General features: G+C 39.1%; 1 protein-coding gene across 1 annotated transcript in view; it reads right to left on the reverse strand.

Annotated features, from left to right (window-relative positions):
* The window catches only part of LOC150081912 (uncharacterized), a 36,582-nt gene extending 18,206 nt beyond the window's left edge, over positions 1-18,376 (reverse strand). The window contains exon 1 of the mRNA XM_090380363.1: positions 18,278-18,376. The gene's annotated coding sequence lies outside the window, so the exon portion shown is untranslated. The remainder of the gene's footprint in view (positions 1-18,277) is intronic.
* Positions 18,377-23,282: the final 4,906 nt, after the last annotated feature.

A 23,282-nucleotide genomic window follows, 5' to 3' on the forward strand; every position in this document is an offset into this window, starting at 1 on the left:
ACTATGACAAACATTTTAACAAAAACAGCAACCCTGTCTATCCCACGGAAAAAACCGAGGAAGCAGACAGTTCCCTGGTGGTGCCCCGAACTGACTATACTCAGAAGTAGGGTACACCAGGCACGGAGACATTTTCAAAGAGCCAGAACATCTTGGTCACAAAATGAGGTGGATGCACTGAGAGATTCTTATAAAACTCACAGGAATCAGTATACAGCCCTCATAATAGATAAGAAAAAGGAATGCTGGAAGCACTTGGTGGGAACTACTGGAAACAATAACCCTTGGGGAGTTGTCTACAGAATAGTGACCAACAAGCTGCCAAGAGGAGATGTCTTAGAAACTACTGTCAAACCAGATGGAACCCCAACCCTGTATTGGGTGGATTCTGTAAATAACATCCTAGACAGTATCATTCAGACTGAAACTGGAAATCATTCCCCCACCCAGCTCGACATTATAAACGAAAACACTGAATATGACAATGCCAATATTGAACCTCTGTTCACTATACAAGACTTAGAAATAGCACTATCTAAAACCAAAAACAATAAATGCCCAGGTTTTGACCTCTTAGAGGTTGAGATTATCAAAATATTAGCAGAAATAGCACCAGATAAATTAATAGCACTATATAATAACTGTATGACAGAAGGTATATTCCCAAAAATATGGAAACAAGCTGTGTTAAGGTTAATCCTGAAAAACCCTGAAAAACTCCCTACTGATCCCAAATCATATAGACCAATAGCCCTACTCCCTGTACTAGGGAAAATATACGAAAGATTAATATACAGCAGATTAGCTCAATATTACACAGAAGCAGGCTTGCATTCCAACAATCAGTATGGTTTTAAGCAGGGCAATTCTACGGAGGATGCCATGCACCACCTACTGACAACAGTTAAAAACACAGAGGAGAAATATATGCTGGCAATCTCCATTGACTTTGCTGGGGCATTTGACTCACTGTGGTGGCCTAGTGTCCTTAGGAGACTTCGCCAGGCAAATGCCCCACAAAACCTCTATAAGGTAATAAACAGCTACCTTACAGACAGAAGTGTCTCAGTACGCACAAGGTTCCAGGAATTGACACGCCCTGTGAATAAAGGCTGCCCGCAGGGATCAATCCTTGGCCCTTTCTTTTAGAACATTGTTCTGGATGAATTTCTGGCCTTGGATCTGGGCCCCGTGGAAAGCCTGGCCTTTGCAGATGACGTGATTTTCCTTGTAAAAGGCAACTCACGAGTGGTTGTAGAGCAAAGATCAAATGCCGCTCTCTTGCAGCTGCAGGAGTGGGCACAAATGCACATGCTCAAAATATCGCCTGAAAAAACCAAACAAATACTTCTAAAAGGTAATTTGGACATGAGAAGACGTCCACAAATCAAAATTAACACAATCACTATAAAAATGGTAACAGAACTAAAATATCTTGGAGTGGTCTTTGATTCAAAATTAACTTGTTTACCCCCATTTGATTTACTTGGCGAAGAAAGTGCGAAATTATGCAGGTATGATTGCCAGGATCAGTCGAGCAGACTGGGGACTCAAAAGAAAGACCTTGGCAATCATATACCGTGCAATGTTCCTGCCTGTTATCACCTATGGAGCCGGTGCGTGGTTCATCCGCTCGGCCATAGTAAGAAATAGGAATAAATTAGAATCAATACAAAGGACCATACTACTCACTATTACCAGAGCATGTCACACAGTAAGCACACCTGCACTACAGTTGCTGGCCGGAACTCTCCCACTTTACCTGGAAGTATCCAAAAGAGGCTTATATTATAGATTTAAAAAGGGCATACCCACAGAATTTCTGGGGATAGCCCTTGATACAACCAATACCTTCAATGATGAAAGAAAAAGAATAGCCACAAAGCTCCACGAGCTATGGCAAACAAAGTGGGAGCAGGAAACCAGAGGTCTGGTCACCAAACGGTTTCTGCCACTGGTGTCAATGGTTAGCCCAAAGCCACATAAGTGGTATGCCCCTGGACTTTTTACAACATTTATATTGACAGGGCACGGCTCCCTAAAGGCGAAACTAACCTCCTTAGGCCTGACCGATGACCCAAACTGCACCTGTGGCGAAAGTGAAGACTGGGCACACATTCTCTATGAATGTATAATATATGACATCCCCAGAACAGAGCTAATAGCACAGATTGGTCCCCTTCCCAGGGGAGAAGAACATCTCTTCATCATAGAAGAGCAAAATTATAAAGCTTTTACATCTTTCACACAGAAAGTTTTCGAAATGCGCAGAGCAATTTCAGCCCCCCAGCAATTAAACAATAATCAATAGTAAAATTGCCCAAGTTTCCCACCACGCCCAGATAATGACTTAAAAACCGTTAGGATAGCAGTATTCTGCACCCTGACAGAAACCTGACATAACAAAACTCCCCATGACTACCATGCCATGTGTAGGAACCTGAGGCCCCAAACCAATGTAGGGGAGGGGGATGGGAATGCATGCAGAGAAAGTGAACGGGAGTGAGCAGAAGAGCAAATGTAATTGGCCGAAAGAATACAAAGTTAAAAATAACTTACATTACTTTATATATACTGTACCAACAAACATTTACAAACCACATAAACACTATCACTGCATTCTCCCCTGGCCTGCAAAAAAAAAAAAAAAAAAACCTTGCAGCTAGGCCTGCACCACAACTGAAGAATAACAGTAAGTTGCGGTGCCCAGAGAGTGCAGTGCAGAAAGAAAGAGTCGAATAAATGAGATGAGAACTAGAAGAATGAATAAAAGTGCAAGCGTGAGAGAAAAGAACACAAATGCTAAGTTAAGTACACACTAACCCTGGTTTTAATTAGTATTTAAATTTACGCTACCCATCATTGCATCCCCTCCTGGTGTGTGAGAAAAAGATGAATGAGTTGAGTGAAAAAAAAAAAAAAAAAAAATTATAAAATAAGAAAAAAGTATAAAAAAAAAATAATAAATAAATAATAATAAAAAAAAATTATAAAATAAGAAAAAAGTATAAAAAAAAATAATAATAAATAAATAAAAAAAATATATAAAATAAGAAAAAAGTATAAAAAAAATTATAAAATAAAAAAAAAAAAAAAAGAATGCAAGTAGAGTGAGAATGCCCATTCCGAATGAAGCAAATGTGTGCTTCTCCCCCCCTTCACCTGGTAGGTTCCCCACTGCCAGCTAACATATCCCACCCCCAGAGCGGGATGGGCAGCTGGACCTTCATACCGGATTCGACACTCCTTGGACAAGACACCGACGAAGACATTCTGCGGCTTTGCTGCCAACACACCATTGGCGATCCGAACTGGGTACTCTAACCTGGTTCCCTTTAAAACCCCATCCCCAGGCAGGGAATGGAGGAGATGGACCTCTGTCTCCTCTCCTCCCTGCCTACCCCCCATATTTCGCCTGGTGGGGCTCGTCTCCACTGACCTCTTTGGGGATGCCTACTCTATCCGTCCCTATTCTTCTATCTGTTTCCTCCCCAGTCTTCAATCTCCCCCCTCTCTCTCACTAAATCGACCGAGTACACCCCTTAACAATGCCGCCAAATTATAACCAACGTCTAAATTCTACCGGTTTTGTGCAAATCTCTAGATATCTAACACTATCAGCTTTTATCTAGCATTACATGTCTAAATTTAATAACATCAAAATTTTGCCCGACCTATTTGGCCTTTAACACATCTCTTTAGTGTTCAACCCTAACCAGCGATTTCCTAACAGCAATCCCATTAAGCATTAATGTCAAATGCATAAACTTTTATTTTATTTTATTTATTTATTTTTTTTTTAAATAGGCCCTAGCCACTGAAATCCCAGGAAACTAGGTGGCAGGACCTGCCAGAGCAAATTGTTGCGATACTGGATACACCCGGCTAGCCTCCACGTGGCAGGGTATGGGCAACGTCGGGCCCCACTAGGGGCCTGGCGGCCAATAAGCCGGATAAACAATGGGCACAACATATCACACTGCACAGACACGACCCACACACACTTTCAAGTCTCTGGCTTGACAGTGTACTGTCCTTGATACAGCGAAACACACGCGGAGATGGGAGAAATCCCAGGTGCCGTCTGACACGAACATACCTTATACCTTATGTACATATTGTACTTGTCAGATTGAACTTCATAAGAAGTCTTATGCAGAGGTATTGCGGAAGGATCTCAAGTGGGTTGATCCTGTTGTCAACCAGAATAAACCAAGGTCGAAACAGAAGACTGACAGTGCAAAGTTGGGATAGATCCTTATCAGTTCCTAGAGGTGTGCCTGATCCTCAGAATCTATTTCCAGGCCTACTGAGGACTCTTCCTTGAGATCAAGTCAGGATATAAAGCAGAAGGTGACACAAGTCATTAAGCGTGACCACAAGCAGATGAAAGTAAAAGGTATCCGCCTCCTTAGAAATAGGGGGATCCTTGTGGAGACCTGGGGATTAGAGGGGAACAGGTATCCTGTGTGTTATCAGACACTCAGCCTAAAACACTGATGGATCCAATATCTCTCTATTACAGAAGATTTTGGAGAAGTCCTGTTGGCCTGCCTCCCTAAAATCCACTCATGCACACCTTCTCGATGGTAAGCCCTGTTACGTCACTTAGGTGGCAACGAAAGTGTAGAGTGGTTCTCTTCAAGACGCCTGGTCAGCGTGAAGAGGAAAAGACCAAACCCTCCAGCATATGACAGCACGACAAAACAAATGGCCCTCAGTCCCCAGCAGCTTTCACTCTCCCTCTTACGGCAGCGAGAGGATCAGAGTGGAAGCAGAGGATGCTAAGAACCTCTGGGTACAACCAGGTTGCCATGCATGGAAACTGAACTTGGCCTGTTATAACATAAGATCACTCATCGGTGAAGACAGGATATTAAAGCTGGAAAAGGAATTAGAAAATGTGAATTGGAATATCATCGGTTTGGCTGAAACAAGAAGAAGAAATGAATCACTTATAAGTTTATCAAGTGGAAATCTGCTGTACACCAATGGAAACAGTGAAAGGAGTGAAGGTGGAGTTGGGTTTTTGGTCCATAAAGATTTTAAAAACAACATTTTGGAATTCAAAAGTACATCACCAAGGGTGTCAAGACTAATACTCAAGATTTCTAAGAGGTACAAGCTAAAGATTATAATGATTTATGCACCAACATCGAGCCATGGTGATGAAAAGGTTGAAGAAATGTACAACGAAATTGAGTCTTCTAGATGAGCAGAAAACCCACTACACTATTATTATGGGGGACTTCAATGCTAAGGTTGGAAAAAGACAAAACAGCGCAGAAAGGGGAACTATAGGAAATTTTGGAATTGGTGAAAGAAATGAAAGAGGTGAAAATCTTGTGGAATTTGCAGAATCTCAAGGACTGTCAGTAATGAACACTTTTTTCAAGAAAAGGGTGAACAGAAAGTAGACATGGAAGAGTCCAAATGGATTAACTACTAATGAAATCAACTTCATCCTCACTAACAGAAGATATTGTAAATGATGTTACCGTCCTGAATAAGGTAAATGTTGAAAGTGATCACAGAATGGTAAGATGTACACTTGATATAGATGTAGGAAAGGAAAGGAAAAAACTGACTTGAGTAAATAATACAAAGGTCTTTGAGATAACAGAAGAGGAGAAAAAGCAGTATGTACTGGAACTTAAGAACAAGTTTGAGCTTCTGCAGACTGCTCAGGACCAAGATATCGACGAGGAATATTACAACTTTCTGAAAGTGATAAAGCCCAAGAAACCTATAGGGAAAAAAGAAATCCAAAGAAGAAAAAATTAGTCAAGAAACACTTCTCATGATGAACTGAACACGACAAATGAAAAGCAAGAAAAACACTGACAGGGAGAAAATTGAGTATACTGAGTTATGCAAAGCCATTAGAAAGAGACTCAGAGAGGACATAAGAAGTTTTAACACAAGAAAAGTACAACAAGCATTAAGGGAAAACAAAGAATTTAAATCAGCAGCCATGAGCAGTAATACAGAAAGACAAATGATACTGAAACTGAAGAATAGCGATGGTGTACTTATAAACAGCAGAGAAGGCATAATTCAAATAGCAGAAGAATACTATAGAGAATTATACAAGGAGCAGAGGAATGATGCCAGCAGTGGGGAAGATGGATTGAAAAGTAGCAACACATACGACATACCCGATATTCTTCCTAATGAGGTAGAACATGCATTGAAGAAAATGAAGAATCAGAAAGCCCTGGAGGAAGATGAAGTTACTGTACAGTTGTTAAAATTGGGAGGAAGAGACAACACAAAAACTGGCAAGGCTCTTCACAAAGTGCATTAGAAAAGGTGTGACGCCTAAGCAGTGGAATAATGCAATCATAGTTTTGCAGCATAAAGAAAGGAGATAAATCAGAAATTGGAAATTATAGACCAATTAGCTTGTTATCCCACATCTACAAGTTGTTCACAAGAGTCATTACTAACAGATTAGAAAGAATACTTGATGAGAATCAACTGAAAGAGCAAGCTGGCTTTAGGAGAGGATTCTCAACTATGGATCACCTTCACGTAATATCACAGCTAATGGAGAAAGCAAATGAATATGAAACACCATTATGCCTGGCATTTGTGGATTATGAAAAGGCATTTGACTCCATACAGCATAAGGCAATGTTTCGGGCACTGGAAAGACAAGGCATTGATACCCCATATATTATGATTTTGAAGAAAATATGTGAGAGTGCTACCTCCTTTATTAGACTAGACAAACACAGTAGGAAATTTAAAATTGAGAAAGGAGTTCGACAAGGAGACACAATATCTCCGAAGCTGTTTGCTGCTGCCCTTGAGGAAGCTTTCAGAAGATTAGACTGGTCGCAGAAAGGAGTCAATGTGAACGGAGAGTACCTAAACAATTTACGATTTGCAGATGACATTGTGATCATAAGCCACGATACCAAAGAATTACAGGAAAATCTTAATCAGTTATGCACAGTTAGTAAGGATTTTGGACTAAAGATGAATATGCCTAAAACAAAAGTAATGATGAACAAGTATGCCACAGAAAGGGAAATAATGATTGAAGGAGCAGTAATTGAAAAGGTGGAGTCATATACTTATCTGGGACAAGTTATTAGCTGTAATAATGATAAATGGCTGGAAGTCAAGAGAAGAATAAATTTTGGATGGATAGCATTCAGGAAATATAGTCACATACTGAAGAGCAATATCCCAGTTTGTCTGAAACGTAAAATAATGAACCAATGTGTACTCCCCACCATGACTTATGGAAGTGAAACTTGGGCACTCACCAACAGAATGGAAGAGAAACTGAGAACTACACAGTGAAGAATGGAACGAATTATATTGGGAATCAGACTGTTAGATAAGAAGAGAAACATGGATTAGGCAGCAAACTCAAGCAAAGGACATTCTTATCAAAACTAAAGAACTAAAATGGTCTTGGGCAGGACACGTAGCTCGGAGACATGATGACAGATGGACTAAGAAAATAACAGAATGGTACCCAAGAGGAGCTAGAAGAAAACCTGGAAGACAAAGGAGGAGATGTATAGATGAAATTGATGAGTTTGTGGGTAGTAAATGGATGGCCAGTGCTCAAAACAAAAGGAACTGGAAAGTTGCTGGAGAGGCCTTCATCCTGCAGTGGATTGAAAATGGCTGATGATGATGTGGAGACCACAAATTTAGTGGATGCTAATAGGATCTATACTGCTTCTGCTTTGAAGGAGATAGGTCTTACAATAGAGAAACTTCGGTTATCTGATCCAACAGTGTTAATATATGGTGTCCTTAATGAATATGCTAAGGAGGAAATACTTGATCTTTTAGTTAAAAAGAGACTATGATCTGTTTTTAACTAAAGGATCAAGATATGGTTTCTCGCAGGATGAAGTTAAAGACGAGGTGACTTTCAGATTTAGTTCTGGATTGGGTGCAAAGGTGGTTAATTGGGTGGTTCGATTTAGTCCTCGCATGATACGGTATATTTTAGATAGCGATAGAATCTATCACACAGATTCCATAAGTTTATGATTGTAAGCAAGTGTTTCTGTTGTTTGAGGTATGGCCACTAGGCACAATTTTGTTCGCATAAGGCAGTTTCTTGTGGACACTGTGCAGAGGGTGGTCATGTCTACAGAGATTGTCCCCATAAAGAAAACTCTCAGAAATGTATCAACTGCAAGAGACGTGGTAGAGATTACAATCATTCTGTAAGGGATGCCAAGTATCCAGAATACTTAAAAGCAGTACAACTTATGGACAGCAGAGCCAAACATGAGCGATAATGGTTCAAATTCAGCAACAGCATTGGCCGATAAGAATCCAATTTTAGGTAATATTATATATGAGGGGATAAAAGTTCTTCAGATAAATGGTCAGTGGTGCAGAGTAGGAATGGATGAGATTAGGATAACAGCATTTGAAAATAATTTTGATATTATTTGCATACAGGAATCCTTTCATTCTTTGCAGGTAAGGGGTGGGGGCTCACAAAGTTATGGGTTTTCTCATTTCAGCAAGAATTATTCATTCGCTTGACAAACCTCCAAAAAGTGCCATAGTTGTTATTAAATTATAACAACCAGATTATTATTTAATAATCTGGTTGTTACCAACATTACAGGTCTGTGCATGGACACTGTGACCTATTTAATGATTTCTAGACGTTTCATAAATTTTTATGTTGCATCTGATCGTTGCTTTTTTAAGTTGCTTCCGCCTAGTGAAGACATACAATTGACTCTCCATTGGTTGGACAATATATGCACTAATTTCGCTTCTAAAAATCTTATAACAGCAGATCTAAATGCCAAAATCCAACTTCTGGCACAGCGGTTTTACAGACCCTAGAGGATTAGCTCTCGAGGATTGAATTTCATCCTACAACTTAAGTGTGCAAAACTTGTCTGACAAGCCGTTCACATTCTCTACTGTGAATGGCGAATCAAACATATATGTCACTCTTACCACGATTAAAATAGATGAAATTCTAACTGACTGGGATGTTATTCCAAACCTTGTGAAAGCGACCACTGCGCTATTGTATTTCGTTTGAAGCCTCGAGAAAATATAATGATTCACAGCCACACGATCTTAAATGTTTCTCAATGAATACCATTAAATGGAACAAATTCAGAGATTACCTTCTCATTATTTTCTCTGCAGATATTGTAGATAGTTTAAACACTATGACGACAATGGAATTTACAAATTTCATCCAGACCCACCTGTATCTGGCAATGGAGTACTCAGCCAAAAGAAAGCAGACAAGAAGAACTTCTGTTCCTTGGTGGTCTTCAGACTTAAGTAACCCTTTTTTTTTTTTTTTTATGAAAACCCCAAATACAAAAGGTATCAAAACCTATAGTACTTAGTACCGTGCATGGGTTGAAGGAGAAGTATGGGGGGAGGGGGATGCCGGAAACTTTGCTCTGGTGACTAAACATGGGTTTCACCGCTTCAAGCCTCCAATAAGCAAAGTGGTGGTATTTCACCAGTTGATGAAAGTCATCTTCCACCTGCGAAAGCAAGTTCAACAGGCTAGAAAAGAATTCCAGCGACACAGGCATCTTTCTGCCGAGGATGTTCGGACCTTCAGGGAAGTTTACAGTACTCTAAGGAAAAACTATCAAAAGTTTTTCCTTAGAGTTCCTTAAAGGCAATTTCCAACTCAAAAGAAAGTTGTTGGAAAAATTTTGTAACGGATATAGGAAATAAAGAACCATGGGGCTTTCTTTACTGGATATCAAGGAACAAAATGGCTTGCGGAGATGTTTATAACACAGTTAAAGCAGATGGTCAAGAGACTCAAGACTGGATGTCTATGGTGGATTCCATAATTAACAACCTATTCCCCAAAGATATATCGGATCTAGATTCACCTGAACAAATGCAAATAAGTCATGATAATGAAAAGTATGAAGGACCAACAGCCATTGAACCCTTTTCACTCCTGGATTTGGGATCTGCCGTGGCAAAGCTCAATGGTAAGAAATGCCCCAGTATTGACCTGATTGGGAACACAGTCATAGTTGAATTTTTTCCACACATTCTTTTAAATTTGATGAATAAGTGTTTACTAGAAGGAATATTTGATCATCAATGGAAAATAGCTCTACTAAAGATACTGCACAAGCCCGAGAAATTAATATCAGATCTACGGTCCTACAGACCTATTTTGCTTTTAGCAAACCTGGGGAAATTGTTTGAGCGAATGTTAGCCCCAAGAATCCAAAAAATGCTAGATCATTAGTTATGTTCAGAAGCACAATACGGCTTCAAGAAAGGATGGTCAACTGAAAACGCTATAAATCTTCTGACCAACTATGTGTCTAACTCACCTGCTAAATACGTATTCACTGTGTTTGTGGACTTTCAGGGCGCATTTTACACTTTATGGTAGGAAAGTGCCCTCAGGAGCTTGAGATCCGCAGAGTGTGATGCATATATCTACAGTGTTATGCGATTGTACTTTAGCGACAGACATATTAAGGTGGTGGCAAAACATCTTGTACTGGGCTCAGATTTCAAGAGGATGCCCTCAAGGATCAGTGTTGGGACCTCTCCTCTGGAACGCTGTGCTGGATCAATGGTTAACGTGGGAACACAATGGTATCAGTAAGATAGCCAATGCGGATGACTTGGTGATCGTTGCTGATGGAAACACAAGGAGAATAACTGAAGAGAAAATACAGCCTATCTTGGATGACTTGATGTCATGGGCTACAGTCAACAAACTGATCCCCCAATAAAACCAGTTTTATGACTTTTAAGAACCATTTTAGCCACAACAGACTGCCCAGAATCTGGCTAAATAATACCCAAATACCATATGTATCCCAAACTAAGTATCTGGGAATCACCGTAGATGATAAACTCAGTTTTCTGCCTCATGTGTCAAAACTCAGGGACAAAATCCATTTTTTCACAGCCTCAGTTATCAGAGTCTCAAGGAAAAAGTGGGGATTATCAAATAAAACCTTGAACTTTACTATAAAACCATATTTTTGCCTGTTATATCATACGCAGCAAGTGTTTGGTACCAAAAAGTATCAAAGGTAAAAGTGAAACAGAAACTTATTTCCACACAAAGATCAGTTCCTTTGAAAATCAATAATATTCCAAGGACTGTTTCAAACAACGCCCTCCAAATACTTGGTGGTACAATTCCTGTAGATTTATATATTGCTTTTCGGGGTTTGATTTACTACCTAAAAAAAGGACAGTCTAAGACAATGCTTGGAATTATGACTGACCCAGCCAGTGACTTTAAAAGGGAGAAGAAAAGGCTTTGGAAGGAATTTACTGTTGTCTGGCAAAAAAGATAGGATGAGAGTGAATATGGGGGCTTGTAACAAGAAAGTATATTGCGCAAGTGGAATTTTCAACAACCCCTGGAGTTATTTCTCTGGTTTAGACCTTCAATGACAAAAAGACAGTACATCTTTGAGAAACAGTAACAGTACATCTATGAGCAAGCGAGTGGAGAGACTGTTAGAGATGAATCATTAATTAACCTAACTGCCCTCTTCTGAATGGAATCAAGAAGCCTGAGAGAGGTTTTGGGGGCACTACCCCAGATGTGGGAACAATATTCCATGGCAGGGCGGATTTGCGATTTATACAGAGTGAGCAGCTGTTTGGAAGAAAAGTAACGCAGAGAGCAAAAGAGAAAACCAAGTTTTTTTAGATACAGAGGAAGCAATATTTGTAAAATGCTTGTGCCAAGAGAGATTAGAAGTCAGGGTAATCCCCAAAAGAGATATATCATTTTGCCTAGAAATCGGAGTGTCACTAAAGATAAGCATAGGAGCAGAATAATCCTTTTTTCGAGATATAAGACAAGACTGAGTTTTAGAAGGGTTGAAATCAACTAAGTTGTCTTTGCCCTACTGGAGAATTACCTGAAGATCGGCATTTAAGGAATTGGTAGCAGATTTTCGAAAAGTTGAAGCTGATTGAGCAGGACAAGGTTTCTCAAAACGGAAAGTGGAATGCAATGTGCTATCATCGGCAAAACTATGGATAGGATTTCCAGTCAATGGAAGAAGGTCATTAATATACAAGAGGAAAAGAGTGGGGGAAAGAACTGAACCTAGGGGGACACCGGCATTAATGGAGAAGTTAGAAGACAGAGAGCCATCACCTTCAGTGAGCGATCAGAGAGAAAACTGGATAACCAATTACTAAAAACACAACTACTTGTGTTTCACCGAATCTTTCCATTGAATTAGTCCATAAATGGGTAACATAAGCCAGAATATCACCAGTGGATCGACACTGACGGAATCCATAATGGCGATCGTTGATTAGACAGAAGGTTTCTAGGTAGTTTAAGAGTTGGCGGTTAATTGATTTCTCCATTACTTTAGAAAGAGTAGAAGTAATTGCAATGGGACGATAATTGGATGGGAGGGATTTGTCGCCCTTTTTAGGAACTGGCTGGATATGAGCAAATTTCCAAGCAGAAAGAAAAACATCTTTGGAATAAGAAAGTGAAAAAAGGCGGCAAAGAATAGGAATAAGTTCAGGAGCACAGGTTTTGAGAACAAGTGGAGAAATACCATCAGGACCTGGAGCTTTCTTAGCATCAAGATTCATCAAAATCCTTCTGATATCCTTTTGACGGAGGACCACAGGAGGCATTGAATGGAGCGTGTTGGGAATGGTGGGAGGTGTTTTACCAAGATCATTAATACATGAAAAATGGGATGCTAGCAGGTCAGCTTTATCCTTGGCTGAAGTGGCAACAGAACCATCTGGTTTGGACAGAGGTGGGAGAAGAAATGAACAAAAGTTGCGGCCAATAGCTTTGGCAAGAGACCAGAATGCTCGGCTACCATTAGGGCAAGAAGCAAGTTTTCTGCTCTTAGCCTGTTCAAACTCTAGTTTGGAGTGATTAATAACTGCTTTACAATTGTTGCGAGCTTTGGTGTAGGCAGAAAATGAAACTGAAAAATTAGAAACAAGCCAATTACGATATGCAACATTCTTCTCTTGAACAGCCTTAGCACATTTATTGGAAAACCAAGGTTTAGATAAAGGATGAGATTTTAAGGAAGGTGGAGTGTGGAATAAAGGATTCCATCTCTACAAGAATAATTTCACTGACACGATCTTAGCAAAAGTTGACATCAAAAGATTTGAAACAGTAGTCCGACCAAGGAAAAGAAGAAAACAAATCTTGCAGATCATCCAATTTTGCATTCTTGTAATGCTAAACAACACTAGGTTGAGAATGGCCACAAGAAAAATGCTCCATTGCAGAAGAAACCATCACCAAGTTGTGATCTGAGGTGCCTTGAGGACCACTCACTTCGACCATGTACTTAGAAAGGTTGTTTGTGAGAAAAAGTTCAAGTGTGTTGGCTGCATGGTTAGGATTGTCTAGTATTCTGGTAGTTAAAGGAACAATATGTGCGAGGTTATTAGTAATTGCAAACGCCTTAGCATCTCGACCAGCTTGGTCCGTGTAGCTAGAAAACGGAAGCCAGCTGGAGTTGTGAACGTTAAAATCACCAAGGAAAATTACCGCACTTTTAGGAAAATTGGACTGGAAAGAGTCATGTTTCAAAGGGAGGAAGTCAAAAGTTCCAAGTGATTATTGGAGTTAGGAGAAACAGAGGCAAAACATGAATCTGGCAGAATGGGGTAGAGGAAGAGATTTGAAGCCAGAGAAGATCAAAAAGAGGAGATTCTAAATTACTAAGTCTCTGACAGGGAAAATCAGAGTGGACATATGCACAAGTACCACCTTTGAGGCAAAAGGAATCGTACAGCAAAACTAAGATGAGCAGTAGTTTAAACTAAGATGAGCAGCAGTTTAATCTACCAATAATTGGAATTTTGTCAGAAAAAAAAGTATGTGGAGTTTGTCTGTCATAGACATTCGGGTATAACAAGCTGGGCATGTTTGAGATGTGTAGACATACTTAGAAATTTAAATACCCAGCCTCAAATTAGGTGTACCAAAGTTCATGTCACATCTTTTTGTAGTTAATGGCACCCTTTGAAATTTCTTGTGATGTTATCCTTCATGATTCTATTTAATGGGACCAAATCCATGTTTCAAGTGCAGCTACCAAATGACTAACAAACCTGTTTGAATACTAAGCAAATTTTGAGAGTTGCCTTTGCACAGTTCACCCTCTCCTGGTCTGCACTAAAATAGTTTGGTATCTAATTTATGGAAATTTGTTTCAGCACAATTCATTGTGGATAATATGATAAGGTCACCTTCCCCGCGACCCTTCAAATCCATGAACAAAACGTCTTCAGCATAATGAATCTGGAAATACAGATATGCCATTCTGTATTTCTGGGGAACTAATTATATTAATTAAATTATAAAATAAAAGTTATTAAATTATTATCGAAAGATCTGTAGCAGTTACATAAAATCTATAGCCAGTTCCCCTTCTCATCCCAATGTGTGCACTTTGATATCAGATAGTCTCACCTCTGCCAATTTTTACTATTCCCCAACGTCGTGGAGTTTGATGATAACATAATTATCATCATCCAATGTTATGATATTTGATGATGAAAATCATGGTAAGAGTTTTGGTTATTGTAGAATTCTGTTTTTAAGGAAATTTATAATGTGACGTTGAATCAAATTTACTGATTTTTTTTTTTTTTTTAAGGCCAGTGTGGGGGGGGGGGGAAGGCCCATCTTGGAACACTTGCTCATAAAGATGATCTAATGCTATGCAGTTGAAAAAAAAAAAGGTGATACCTGATGCAGCATCTCTTTGTGAGGGCACTAACTCAAAGAAAAATATTTTCACAATTTAGAAGATTATTTACTGAGCTTCCATGATGAAAAAGAAAGAAACTCTCTCAGAGATTTTCATGAGAAAATATTATTATTATTAGCCATATGGTGCAAGGAAGCCAGAGGCTTATGCTGCACCAGGAAAAAAAAAAAAAAAATTCTGAATTACCCAGAGAGAGAGAGAGAGAGAGAGAGAGAGAAGTAGAAGGGAATCACCAAGAAAGAAAAGAATGATGATATCCAGCTCAGGACCCTGGGTGTGCCAAGCCCATACTCACCAGATGTGAGTCCCTGGGGGTAGCATGAGCATTTGAAGAAACTGACAAAAACAACCTTAATAAGTAGTTTTAAAGTGGCAGCTAAGAACCATGTTTTATTGTATATTACTGATACAGACATCAACAAGAAGAGAAAATGATGAAGGGTATAAAAAGGATGAGGTGAAAATGAAGAAGGTGAGCAGTAAGTGTCAGAACACACCAAAGTATTGACCTTTTGCTGGAAAAAGATATATGATGATGACGTTCTTACTGAATAGACAGAATTAAAGAATAAGAACATTCAGGCTCCAAAATTTTAAATTTACTTATATATTTGAGAACAATTATTTATATTACAAAAAAAAATTAAAAACATATAAATGGGAAAATTAAAAATATATATAATAATAAAAATACATAAACCCTGCTTATATATAAAAGGTTGGATCAAAAATTTCAGTGAATGTTGCAAAAAACTAATTTTACTCAAGGATAAATGTTTACACTGTTATTATTTTCAGTACAAACTACTTCTACAAATGCATACTTGTTCCATCATACCTGCACCAGATGAAAATATTTTCATTGGTCTTTTGTTAAGCTTTTATGCACTTTGAATAGATGGATTTCTTAAATGAAATCAAATCATTTTCCCTATATGCCCTGTTTTAATTTTGGGAACAGCCAAAATTAACATGGTGCTGAATCAAGAATAATGTGGGTGCAGCATGATGGGAATTTTTTTTGTCAAAAACTGCCAGACAACAAGAGACATGCAACATTAACACAGTTTTGGTAAAGGAGCCAGATACCATTTGGCCATTTTTTGGGTTGTTTACAATGGATTGCATCTCTGAATAATTTTAAAACTTCTTAGCGGTAGAACTTTTTTGTCAAAAACTGCCAGACAATAAGTGACATGCAAAATTCACACAGTTTTGGTAAAGGAGCCAGATACCATTTTGCCATTTTTTGGGTTGTTTACAGTGGATTGCACTTCTGAATAATTTTAAAACTTCTTAGCAGTAGGCTGTACAGTGATATCTTGTAGAACAAATTCTGATAACACCATTCCCTCACTCATAAAATGCAATTGGCATGTCTCTCACATGTGCCTGTCACACTCTTCTGGGCCTTAGTGATGGCATTTTCCATTACAGATTTGAATCTTGGCCTCTGTCAAGGTTAAAACATCTAACACATCTCTGTTTTGGTTAAAAGATCTGACACATCTCTCTGAAACTAAGATAATGACTAGATGCTCTCTTTGATCTCACGTGAAAATATATGGAACAAACTTTGTTGCACTCACTCACTTCATGTGCAAATTCTATATCAACATTTCTTAACCAAAAAAAATGTTGTTTTTTATTTTTCTTTTCATCATTTTCTAAAATGGTGCTGTCGATCCAATTAAAAAATTCCCTTTATGAAACCTCTGAAAAACCATTTTTTGCCACAGCATCATCATCCTAAGCTAAAGTGGCCAGACATCCTGGATTATGCAGAACAGTCACGGATTTAAGTCTTTGCTCCACATTGCAAGCTGTCCTGGATTGGACATGTAACCTCCATACTTATATCATGAATCACAATTTTGCATTTTTTTAATTTTATTCTGCATCCTTGCAACACAGATGGTGCTAGTTGACCACAAACAATCATCTCACATCTGTGACTAAAGTTTGCAGTTAGAAGGTTACTTTAATTGTTCATTGGCTGAAGTTTTTGCATGATAATTGTAACTTTGGACAACAAAAACAAATGTATGTAGTATATGTATTTAAAATTATTGTGCTACCACTCCATTCCTGGAATTAAAAATAATATATATTAAACCAACAGTAACAACATGTATCTTCACAGTGCCTTAAGAAATTTATAATCCAGATGAGTTACTGGTTGCAAATTTTCCACTGCTACTTACTCTTATGCTTTCTAAATAGCAGCTCTACTCACCCAAGTACTGCTCTACAGATTAATTTTTATTGCTGTTCACTTTCTAGAAATTGATATACCCTGTGTGGATGCACTATGTTCATTGTTGCTGGGCCTAAGCAGATCCTTTTTTATTTATTTAACTCAGAATGGTAAGTTACATATTTTTGCTTTTATGTTTGAATTTATATTAAATTCAATTATTTAGATTTTAGGCAATCAAGCCATTGGGCTTGATTGCTTAAAATTTTTGCATCTGAGCATACCATGCCATTCCAGGCTTCAAAGCAATAACATAAAAAATTATTTTATATAATATTATATATTCTCATTTATTATTTTTATTTATTTTATTAATTTAATTTTATATTTAGTAATCTGTCATTCAAATATGTAAATACTTTACTTCATAGTATAAGTATAATGTCAATGTTTCATGCAAATGCTCATAGATTTTTGAATTTTGCTGTGATTAATAGTTTCATACTTCTGTTTTATGGTAACATCACATTTTAGGCATAATTAATTAAAACTGGAGAGGCCAAAAAGTATAAAATTTAAAAATTAGAAAAAAATAATAAACTTAATAAGTATTACAATCTACTGCTAAAAGATCAAGCATTCATATAATGTAAGCACAAATCAAAATAATACATAGATTCTCAAATATTAAGGTTTAAATTTCATGACTTATCAGGGGACATGCTGTAATCATGCAGAAAAGACTTTTTTCTTTTCTTTTTTACTTTCCCTGTAGCAAACTAACATAGCAAGATATTTAAATAATAATAGAAGTATTTTGCATGTTGAAACTTCTGAGGAGGAAGATGAAACAAAGAGGTAATTATGATATGAAATAGGTTAATTTTGTCACTGTTTGCAGGAGCACGCTCCTACTGCCGTAAAAAATAATAATTGCACTGTTAAGTCATTATTCTGAGTTGCAGTTTTATTCATAGTTTAAACAGCAGGTGTATGTTTTTTTGACAATTATTCTGCCTTACCACGTCCACCAATTTGTGGACGTGATTGAAATACCTTATTCCTAATGGAAATTGAGAAGTTACTAATAGTGCATGCTTTCTGAATATTTACGATTCCCAAATAAACTAAAAAAGCTGTGTGTTTTTTAAAAAAAAATTGACAATGTATATATTTTGCTAAAAGAATCATATAATCATTTTTCCGATTCGTTTAAACCGGCTTCTTTCAGATTTCCCCAATTTGCTGGGCAGTGCAGGCAGAGATCATTTAAATTATTTGGGTTATCATTGTGTATCGGGTGAGTTGCCGCTACATGCTCATACATCACCTTTTATCTTCCCGAAGGTAGATAATGAAGAACATATGCTATTTTCCCCTCCAGTTCCAGTAAACTGACCTTTTGTTACCGAAATGGGGTAAAAAAAAAAAAATAATAATAAAATAATAATAAAATAAATAAATAAAAAGAAGCCAAACTTAAAATTCCTCTATACACGTTGGAAATGTAGTATGTAAGGATACTGAAGACTTGCTTAGTACAGAACTATAAACCTAATAAACAATTCGGCTCACCTTCTTTCTGTACGTCCAAAGCAGAATGATAAAATATGATAGCAATTACACAACCAGGAATTCTTAATGGTAACCAAAAATAAAAAATTGATTCGGTTATTCGGGAACGCAAATTACAAGAAAGCAGTCTCAGTAGGAGTAAGAATGAAAAGGATATAAGATATTTAGATTAATTACATACATTAATATTTTTGTTTGTTGTGTCCATATTATAATACTAACAAAATACTATTAAATTACTATTCAAATACTAATAAAAAATTATGATTCTTCATAATGCACAAGAAATTATGACTAGTGTATAGCTGATGGAAATATTGACAACGTTAAGATGTGGAAATTTCTTGATGAAAACAATCTATAATAATAAATGTTCAGTTTATACTCCGGGATGATCACATAAGGTTAAAGGAACTTACAAGAACAGCACAGTATTTAGTAGTCACGCGAGCTTCTGCCACGGAAATTGAAGTCCATGCAGGTCTCTACCCTCTCGCTTGACCAGTCAGCCTACTATTGTACTACTGTAATAGTAACTAAACTATTACATTAGGTTTCACCTAAAAAGCTACTTTCAACTACCGATGTGTATTGTGTCTATAAATTGCGTGTGTCCTCTGGTCGATTTTCCTGCTTTGCTGGACGAAAAACCTTGCTATCTCCGCCTGAGACCGACTAACTCAGCCACGGACTGAAAAAAAAAGCACAATAAAGTTCCTCGCGTCATCTACGTTATTCGAACCCGGGCTTTTTCCACCCAGTGTGGGAAGGATGGTGACGATACCACTATGCTATACACGCCTGAGACCGACTAACTCACAGAGTAATAAGATATCTTACTACCCTGTGGTGTAACTTATGTAAGGACGACTCCTGAAAATTACTGTAGTTAAACTCCGCCTTGATTTTATGATGTTACAAAACTCTATAAAAGGCCAGGAATGAGTGTAGTGCTTTGTTTGTCCAGCATATGTTGTTTAGTTATTACTGGTCACTTTGCTATCACGAAGCAGCAATAACCGAGGTGACTGCAGTTTCCCAGTGTCTGTACATACTGCGGACTTTATTTCGTGGACACTTTATTTCGTGCTACTGATTTTTAGTTCTAAAATGTGTATTTTTTCCAATATGAAGCTAAAGTTTTCTGCACATAGCAAGTTCTCAATATGTGGAACATTGTGGTCAGCATAGTTTTGTGAAATTCCTCAAGTATTTACCAGATTTTAGGGCGCCTTCGTAGCCAGGTGGGAAGGAGCAGCAGTGGGTAGCACACGCTTTTTAATTAGACCGGGGTTCGAGCCCGTCACCACCAAATACGGAGGATGCGGAAAGGTCAGGGAATGACCACCGCATATCCTGCAGCAATATGGCCTTAGTTGCTAATGCTCCTAAAAATCAAATAGCAAACAACCAGATTTTAACGTTTTTTTCTATTTCCCTTGAAGTTCACAACAAGGACATAGGGAAGTCCACCGATATAACGGGGCTGCCGCGCTGAAGTCTGGATCTTGACAGGGGTGCTTCCGAACTGTGAATAACTTTGGACCAAGTCAGAGTCCCATTTTTCGCCGATTTAAGCGCAAAACTGCCAAATAATGACGATGTTTGTGTTCCCCCTCCATCATAAAGTTTCTATGGTGTTATGCAAACTTTTCCCCAGTGAACAATACAGCATATTAGATGTCACCATTGTTTCTTGCCACCCCTAGAAACTCACAGCGAATTAGTCCCACTCCTATAAGTGAATTTTAACTTTTGGCTGTTCCCCCCCTCCCCCCAATCTGAACACAGTGGGGGGTTAGCCCAAATTTTTGCTGACGAACTGCTCATCCACTATTTCACTTAGAAATACGCGACAGGTGTCAATCTCCACCGAGCTACGGGCTCTATAACAGGAAATCCACGAAACCTCGCAAACCGGACAGTCTCGACAATCCGGATTTTACTCAACATGGAGGCAAAACCTGAAAACACCCAGGATATTAAATACCTGAATCCCAACGATGACCCCATCATAACAGAAACCAGGATGAAGCGGCGGACCCTCGCACTGGAGCCTCACAGACTGGCAAAAGGAAATATATAAAGCCAACAGTGCTTAAATTGAAGCGGGTGACACACTCGCAAACCGAACTGAAAGAAATCCAAGATAACCAGCCAAGCCAGAGAGAGAGAGAGAGATGCCAGTGACGAAAAACAAACGGAACCCCCTCTGGTCCCTTCTCTGCCGGAGGGCAGCGTTCCCGAGAAGGCGATGTTCTTCAAGGCCGCCCTTGAAACCCTGTTCAAGGAACAGACTAACAGGATAACTACAGCTCTCAGAGGGCAAATTGTCAACCTCTGGAACAAGCTAGATACACTCCTAACCGAAACATACATTGAGAGCGAAAGAGCAACAGCCAAGCTCCAGGCTTATATTGAATGTGGTGCGAAACAAATGCAACAGCGTGCACCCACGTATGCAGAAATGCTGAGGAACTCCTCCAATGTACCAGACAACATACAAACCAAAAACCAACCTGCCAAAAGAAAAACTCTACTGCCAACACCCAGTATTGTTGTGCTGAGACCACTCACTGCTGACAACACCACCTCCAGTGAAGTATAAAGATTCACTTTATGCAAGAATTATCTGATGATCTGAAATCGACAAGAATAAAAACAATCAGAAAAACGAGGAATCTGGGAATCGTCATAGAGACAGAAACCGTCGAAGAAGCCAGCCAAATTAGGACTAACCCCAAAATAACAACTATAGGATTGAAGGCGGAATCACAGAAGAAAAAAGGACCCTTCATTAAAATATACGACCTGAATAGCAACATTACGCCAGAAGAACTGACTTCTGAGATATACTTCAGAAACCTGCAGAGGTCCCTCCCAAATACCAACATGAAAGAACTGGTCATGCCGAGCTATGCGATTAAACCCATGACAGGAAACTCAAATAACTGGGTCGTGGAACTTATCCCCGCGGCATGGCAAGTCCTTGCCAAGCAAACAAGGATCTTTGTAAACTGGAGCAGTCACAGATTTCACGAACACATCGTGGTCTCCAAATGTTATAGGAGCTGCAAATTTGTCCACGCCACCCACACTTGCAGCCAAACAGTCCATACATGTGTCCACTGTGCCGAAAAAGGCCACGACTACAAGAACTGCCCTAAGAAAGATGAACAACCAATATGCGCCAAATGCAAAGGCCAAAAACTCGACGCAGCGCATTGAGTATGAGATAACAAATGTCCCGTCTACATAAAAATCAAGAGTTTGAACCAATCCAGAATCGACTATGGCAGCATACCCTAAGCAATACAACACCACGATTGTCAAATTTTTCCAACACAAGGACAAGGGCTGTAACAGACCAAATCAGACTCAAAGCTGATGAAGTAAAGGCTGACATCATCATCCTACAGCATACCCTAAGCAATACAACACCACGATTGTCAAATTTTTCCAACACAAGGACAAGGGCTGTAACAGACCAAATCAGACTCAAAGCTGATGAAGTAAAGGCTGACATCATCATCCTACAGCAACCATATACCCACTCCAAACTGGTCAGGGGATATCCCTTAAATCAAAAAAAATAATACAGACAGAAGAAACAACTCCATGGGCTGCAATTCTCATAAGAAACCCGAATATAACAGCCATCAAAGTCTCCCATCTATGCACAGCCTGGGCGGCCTGCGCCCAAGTTATAACTGCAATCGGCGCCTTCTACATAATCTCCCTGTATTGCAGACCTGGAGAAGACATCACTACAGCCACCAGATGCCTGGACCACGTCACCAACACTCTCCAAGGAGAAAAAATTATCATCGAAGCTGATGCTAATTGCAGATCCCTGGCCTGGTATAGCCACACACCTGACAGGCAGGGCACCAGTAATGGACAGCGACTGGAGTTCATTGCAAGCGCTTCCATTGCTGTACTAAACAGGCCAAACCAGTTGCCAACATTTTGTAATCTGAGATGGGAAGCGACCATCGATGTCTCCCTCGCCACTCGATATATAGCGGGTAACATTTCTGATTGAACGGTGCAGGATGCCTGGACCACGTCCGACCACAGAGTTCTCACCTTCCAACTCAATAGGAACCTCCACAGGCAGCCAACAGTTGGACGGATACTCCATCGCTACGCGCTGCATATTGCAAACTGGGATCTATTTAAGGAGACCCTAACTGTTAACAAAAACAGAAGAATGACCTAGAAAACGCCAGAAGCTCAGCCCAATTGTAAAGGACAATCACAGATATCATCACCGACGCTGCCAACACTGCAATAAAAAGAAAACAACCTACACCTGGCGCTATGCCGTGGTGGACCCGTGAGTTGCAACGACTCCAGAAAGAAATCCAAAATAGGAGGAAAGACTTCCAAAGATCGAGAACGGACTTGGCGCTCACAGGAAGAGGAGACACTCAGGGAACTCTATAGAGAGGCACGGAGCTCATACACTGCTCTCATACGGAAAAACAAACAATAATCACGGGAACGACTTGTGACTAACACGGCGAATACTGACCTCTGGGGCACCGTTTATAAAATTATCACGAACAAACTCCCCAGGGGGGGAGGTAATAACAACCACGATCACTCCAGAAGGTTTTGCAACGTGTTCCTGGGATGCATCAACAAATAACATCCTGGATACTGCCTTCCGCCCTCAAGTGGACCCACAAACAGAGGAAGAGATTAGGACATGTCGGGAAAACGACGCTTATCAAACTGGCGATGTGGAGTCACAA

The sequence above is a fragment of the Mastigoproctus giganteus genome, chromosome 8 (genome assembly GCF_048544385.1).
Source record: "Mastigoproctus giganteus isolate SK-2022 chromosome 8, ASM4854438v1, whole genome shotgun sequence".
Taxonomy (NCBI): Eukaryota; Metazoa; Arthropoda; class Arachnida; order Uropygi; family Thelyphonidae; genus Mastigoproctus; species Mastigoproctus giganteus.